The sequence below is a fragment of the Acipenser ruthenus genome, chromosome 12, assembly GCF_902713425.1.
Source record: "Acipenser ruthenus chromosome 12, fAciRut3.2 maternal haplotype, whole genome shotgun sequence".
Lineage (NCBI taxonomy): Eukaryota > Metazoa > Chordata > Actinopteri > Acipenseriformes > Acipenseridae > Acipenser > Acipenser ruthenus.
In genome coordinates this window covers 31,865,914-31,872,748 of record NC_081200.1, presented here as the reverse complement: position 1 = coordinate 31,872,748, position 6,835 = coordinate 31,865,914, and positions in this window count along the sequence as shown.

Genomic DNA, 6,835 nt, shown 5'->3' with positions numbered 1-6,835 from the left:
CCCCACAGCAGCAGTAAGTGACTGTAAACACAGACTGTAAAACTGTACTATGGTGTGTATTTTTGTGTGTGAATGTTTAAACTTGAAAGGATAACAAGAAAGTGAATTTGTCATGATATATTATCTTAAAACCACCATACACAGGAACATCTTGTATGTAAACGGGCTGGGATTGTTCAACACAGGCGTGGCATTTTTGGAACATTGATAAACTTAACCTGGGGTCCATTCAGACCCCACAGTGCTTTAGTATCAGTTATTATGTGGATCTAGTGACTTGATTTTTGTTTCCTTTTAGGTAGTTGTCAGACACCCATCTTGTTACACTATGCAAAGGATAATTCTAGTCCAGGTAGCCTAGGTAGCCTAGGTTTGGGGTCTATATGGACCCCAGGCATAGTGTATTGGCGGGTGCGACCTTCTTGTGTGAATATCTCAGGCGATAGCTAGATTCCTGGTGCAAGGCTTGTTTTAAGGTACAGCTTTCCAATAATGTATCGTATGTCCTGAAAAGACGTTCCTAAGTGAAACTACAGCAAACCGAAACTAAAGCTTGAGTCATGTTACATGAGTCACCTTCTAAGTTTCGTTTGTTGCCTATTACTCGGTCGCTTCAACAGATAGCATTTTGGTTTCAACATCATTTAAAAGTGCAGGCTTTGCGCTTTCCATTGATGTCAGGCATGCCCGTATGTGTGCTTTCTACCACCCATCATTCAGTGCTCCAATGCTGTGACACGCTGCAAATCGGTAGGTGTGTTCAAGTGCCTGTAACTCGAAAACTGAAAGATATACCAAATGAAAGAGGAGGGTTGGGGCTTTCCTATATCTCATGTGCCCGTGACATGTTCCTAGAATAAACTACAGTGTCCAGAATACAGTGGTGCCTTCACTTGCTTGGAGACAGCTGTGTGCATTGGGCATCTTACCCATTTTGCATAGCATAAACAACACATTATACCAAATGACGGCTAGAAAAGTAAAGGAAAATCAAAATAAAGTATTCATATACACATTTTCATTCATTCATTTACTGCAGTTGTTAGTTATATGTTGTTTTATTGCTGGGGTCCGGTTAGACCCCAGGTTACCAGGAAAGTCAGTTTTCCGACATGTCCTTATGAGGGTTAAATTAATGAAACACAAACAGAGATGCGAGAGTCTGCGAGATGTATTTAAACAACGAAAACAATTTAAAATAAGCAATATATCATGATTAATTTGGTATAATCATTGTGTAAAAAGTGCTTGGTAAAGTTATAAGCTCAAGAATATAGAATATACAGTGCCTTGCGAAAGTATTCGGCCCCCTTGAACTTTGCGACCTTTTGCCACATTTCAGGCTTCAAACATAAAGATATGAAACTGTAATTTTTTGTGAAGAATCAACAACAAGTGGGACACAATCATGAAGTGGAACGAAATTTATTGGATATTTCAAACTTTTTTAACAAATAAAAAACTGAAAAATTGGGCGTGCAAAATTATTCAGCCCCTTTACTTTTAGTGCAGCAAACTCTCTCCAGAAGTTCAGTGAGGATCTCTGAATGATCCAATGTTGACCTAAATGACTAATGATGATAAATAGAATCCACCTGTGTGTAATCAAGTCTCCGTATAAATGCACCTGCACTGTGATAGTCTCAGAGGTCCGTTTAAAGCGCAGAGAGCATCATGAAGAACAAGGAACACACCAGGCAGGTCCGAGATACTGTTGTGGAGAAGTTTAAAGCCGGATTTGGATACAAAAAGATTTCCCAAGCTTTAAACATCCCAAGGAGCACTGTGCAAGCGATAATATTGAAATGGAAGGAGTATCAGACCACTGCAAATCTACCAAGACCTGGCCGTCCCTCTAAACTTTCAGCTCATACAAGGAGAAGACTGATCAGAGATGCAGCCAAGAGGCCCATGATCACTCTGGATGAACTGCAGAGATCTACAGCTGAGGTGGGAGACTCTGTCCATAGGACAACAATCAGTCGTATACTGCACAAATCTGGCCTTTATGGAAGAGTGGCAAGAAGAAAGCCATTTCTTAAAGATATCCATTAAAAGTGTCGTTTACAGTTTGCCACAAGCCACCTGGGAGACACACCAAACATGTGGAAGAAGGTGCTCTGGTCAGATGAAACCAAAATCGAACTTTTTGGCAACAATGCAAAACGTTATGTTTGGCGTAAAAGCAACACAGCTCATCACCCTGAACACACCATCCCCACTGTCAAACATGGTGGTGGCAGCATCATGGTTTGGGCCTGCTTTTCTTCAGCAGGGACAGGGAAGATGGTTAAAATTGATGGGAAGATGGATGGAGCCAAATACAGGACCATTCTGGAAGAAAACCTGATGGAGTCTGCAAAAGACCTGAGACTGGGACGGAGATTTGTCTTCCAACAAGACAATGATCCAAAACATAAAGCAAAATCTACAATGGAATGGTACACAAATAAACATATCCAGGTGTTAGAATGGCCAAGTCAAAGTCCAGACCTGAATCCAATCGAGAATCTGTGGAAAGAACTGAAAACTGCTGTTCACAAATGCTCTCCATCCAACCTCACTGAGCTCGAGCTGTTTTGCAAGAAGGAATGGGCAAAAATTTCAGTCTCTCGATGTGCAAAACTGATAGAGACATACCCCAAGCGACTTACAGCTGTAATCGCAGCAAAAGGTGGCGCTACAAAGTATTAACTTAAGGGGGCTGAATAATTTTGCACGCCCAATTTTTCAGTTTTTTATTTGTTAAAAAAGTTTGAAATATCCAATAAATTTCGTTCCACTTCATGATTGTGTCCCACTTGTTGTTGATTCTTCACAAAAAATTACAGTTTCATATCTTTATGTTTGAAGCCTGAAATGTGGCAAAAGGTCGCAAAGTTCAAGGGGGCCGAATACTTTCGCAAGGCACTGTAGATAGATAAAAGAAGGGGGGGGGGGGGGGGATAAGGTACAATTTGCCACTGCCCCTAATACCCCTTAATCCTTGGAATAATTAAGTTATAACATTTCCATTGTGGATTGCCAGCTATGCCAAAAGAAGTTAAGTGAGTCTAGTCACAACTGTACAAACAAAATCCATTTAACACTGCTAACCACTGAGATGACTAGACAAGAATGATTGTAATAACAGGTAATGACTCAAATGACTAACACATGAGCCAACAGATGAATCTTTTCCACAAAATATTACACACAAAAGGATAAGACAAAAACAGACAGAAAGCCAGTAGGCAGCACAAGAAACATATACAGTAGGCCTACTAAGTACAGCTCGCAAATTGACAAAAACAGAAAAATGAGGAGGTTGCTAGGATTTGCTCAAACAGGTCTATGGGTTGTGCCATTGAAGCATAGACCTTCTCAAATAAAGAGTTTAAAGAGACTGACAGAAAAGTATTGTTTACCAGCATGGATAAAATTAGTGACATAATAATAGAGAGGACAATACAAAAAAGTGGGCCTATTGGAATAGGAAAGTAAAGTGAGGAATTTATCCAACAAACAAATAATGCCTAATGAAGGTAGAGGTTATTGTCTTTGAGATCAATAACTTAGACAACTATATATTTATATCCTTGTTTGCGAAATAGGTTTGATGTTATATAGGTTTTTGTCCATTCAGGATATCTTGAAATATTTAAAATACAACACTGCAGATAAACAGCTGCATCCTGGTACCTTTACTGTAGGTCTCATTGCGCTAGACCAAGGGTCTCCAACCCTGGTCCTGGAGAGCCCCTATCCAGCAGGTTTTATAGGTGTCTTTACATCATCAGTGGCCAAAGATCTGGAACACCTGTTAATCTTGACTAATTAAGCCAATATTTGGTTCAATTAAGTAACTGAGAGATTGGTTGAAATGAAAACCAGCAGCCACAGTAGCTCTCCAGGACCAGGGTTGGAGACCCCTGTGCTAGACCATGAAGTGATTAGGTACCAAGAAGCAGAAGTAACTTTATCTAGTGTTGTCTTTGAAATATCTTCATATTCCATTCTAATTGAAGTATAAAATACAGGCAAATAAGCTAAAGGTCTTCACCAGAAGAAAAGGGAGGACCAATAATAATATTAGTTCCCTGACGAATAAAACATCCTTCTTTACATCTGGGTATCAACCATAACAGCCCTGAATCGTTATACACCAGTCTCTTGCTTAGAAGTGAGTCCCTGCGCTGATGTAGGTAGCACCCCTACCTACAAGTACTGTCAGTGCAAGGCACTCCCCCTCTTTCATCTTTCAGCAGACGTTGTACACGCCTGAAGTTGGATCTCCGATTCTGTGAGACAAAATATTAAATTTTTTCGCTTAGTTGCTTTGTTATTATATACTCCTAGCTACAGCAATACATATTATCACTCTGATATATAGTTTCACGTTTGGCATGGTAAGGCTGGCCTTTCGAAAGAGGGTTTTATTTTGCCCTCTGCCATAGCGCCACGCTCGGCATGCCGAAGCGGACCGGATTCTTTGTTCTTGCTTCCAGCTACACGCTCAGCAAGGCAAGGCTAATTGTTCTGCCAGGGTTTTGTTTTTACCATCTGCTTATAGCTATATGCTCAGCGAGGCAAAGCTGATCCAGGCTGCGTAAGCATAGTTACTGCATACCCGTGTGACACCGCGCCCTGTCCATGGCTGAATTTGTGAACTGTGATCTGTGCCTGTGATTGTATACATATTGAATTGTCACGGTCATAATATTGATATATTACATTACAATGCCGGGTGTTCATAAATGTGTATCTTGTGGCTCTAGCATACCTGCTGAGGACACACATGAGCAATGCACTACGTGCTTGGACACTGAGCATGTCCAGAGAGCCATGATTGATTCCTTCTTTTGTCAGGCTTGTGAGTCTTTAGATTCCGAGTCCATGAGGAGGTGTGCCAGGCATACTGAGGCTATCAGGTCTCCGTCCACGGGCTCCATTACCTCGGCTCAGCAGCATTGTTCTAAATCCTACTCTAGTGCATGTGATGTGAGCGTCCCCCCACCGCTGCCTCATCCTGGTGGGTATTGACCTCACTCCCCACTACGAAGGTACCGATCTAGGAGCTGGGGTAGAGGCCGCTCTCCCTCCTATGATAGAAGGCACTCAAGGAGAAGGCACTCTTCCAGGTCACCAGATGGTGGCAGTTGCAGCCCTTTGAGTAAGTGTCAGTTTCGCCAATTTCAACAGCAGGCTGATGAGAGGCATGCCAAACTTGGGAGTCTTATCCGTTCTGTCCTGCCTACAGCTACTCAGCCGTACAGCGGCTTGACTATGGAGGCACAGTCAGAAGAGGGACCTCCTCCCACACCATCAACCCCAGTTGACCAAATCTTTGATGACAATGCCATCTCTTTGATGGCTTCAGAGTGGGGTGAGGAAGGAACATTGTGTTCCGACAAAGATGAGACACAGTGGGCAGCCCAACGTATATCTCTATCTCATGAGATAAAGGAGCTTGCCAGACGGTCGGCTGAGGCTTTACAGCTCATTTCACTCGCTGATCCGGCTGTAATACAGGAGTCTGTGTTCAGCCGCATTCTGTCACAAGCTTTCCCCTCTTATTCCAGACGTGATGAAGGCGCTCCAGACTTCATGGAAGCATCCTGCCTCCACCAGAGCTGTCCTCTGGTGGAGGCAGGATGCTGCTTCCTCTAAAGCGGCTGCTGCAGGAAAACAGCCATAGGACTGTGCCACCACAAATGCCTGGGTACTTTCTACCATGCAGTCAGGCTACTCCCTCCAGTTTGCATGGTGTCCTCCCCCCGCCCTGGGGATTGTCGAGACTCAAGTGTCCACAGCTGTGGACAACTTGGTGCTTTCTCAGGAGATAGCCACCTTATCAAAGAAGGTGATCTCAATCATTCCTCCCATAGACGCAAAGACAGGTCTTTATTCCAGGTATTTCCTTATCCCAAAGATGGACGGCCTCCAGTTCATCAGAGCAGGGGACTGGTTTGTCACAATAGAGCTGAAGGATGCATACTTTCATGTTCCCATAAAACCAACACACAGAAAGTATCTGAGATTTGCTTTTCAGGGGATAAGCTACCAGTTCAACGTGCTGCCCTTTGGGCTGTCCCTTGCTCCACGCACCTTTTCCAAATGCATGGAGGCGTCAGAGGTCAAGGCATATGGGTGCTGAGCTACCTGGACGATTGGTTAATCTGTGCCTTGTCCCACTAGGAAGTGGCCCAGCAATCAAATCTTATTCTGGCACACTATCCTATACTTGGGTCTCAAGGTAAATTGGGAGAAAAGCCGTCTGGAACCTCAACAGTCCGTTGTGTTGCTCTTGATCCAGCTGGATGCTTTATCCATGACTGCAACCCTGTCAGCAAACAAGATAGCATCACTAATGCATGTTCAAACCAATTCAATGTAAACGTCGGTTTACATTCGCCGGGAAACTGTTTCCGTGGGCACAAACACGATTCTTGTCAATCAGAGAAGTTCACCTGCCTGGAATCCAGAACACAGCGGCAGACCTGCTCTCCAGGAGAGCCCCTCCGAGCACAGAATGGCGCTTACACCCTCAGGTAGTCACCCCAAATCTGGCTCCGCTTTGGCCGGGCCTCAGTGGACCTGTTTGCGACGAAGGAATCAACACACTGCCTGCAGTGGTTCACCATGTCAAACGAGGACAAGGCTCTGGGACTGGACACGCACCCCTGGCCCAGAGATTGTATTTATGCTCTTCCACCACAAGCTATTCTTCCCCAGTGTCTCGAAAGGATCCGGGCAGAACAGGTCAGAGTTCTCCTTATTGCCCTCCACTGACCTCGGAGAACGTGGTTTCCAGCTGTAATTCAGCTTCTGAACAGCAGCCTGTGGCAGCTGCCGG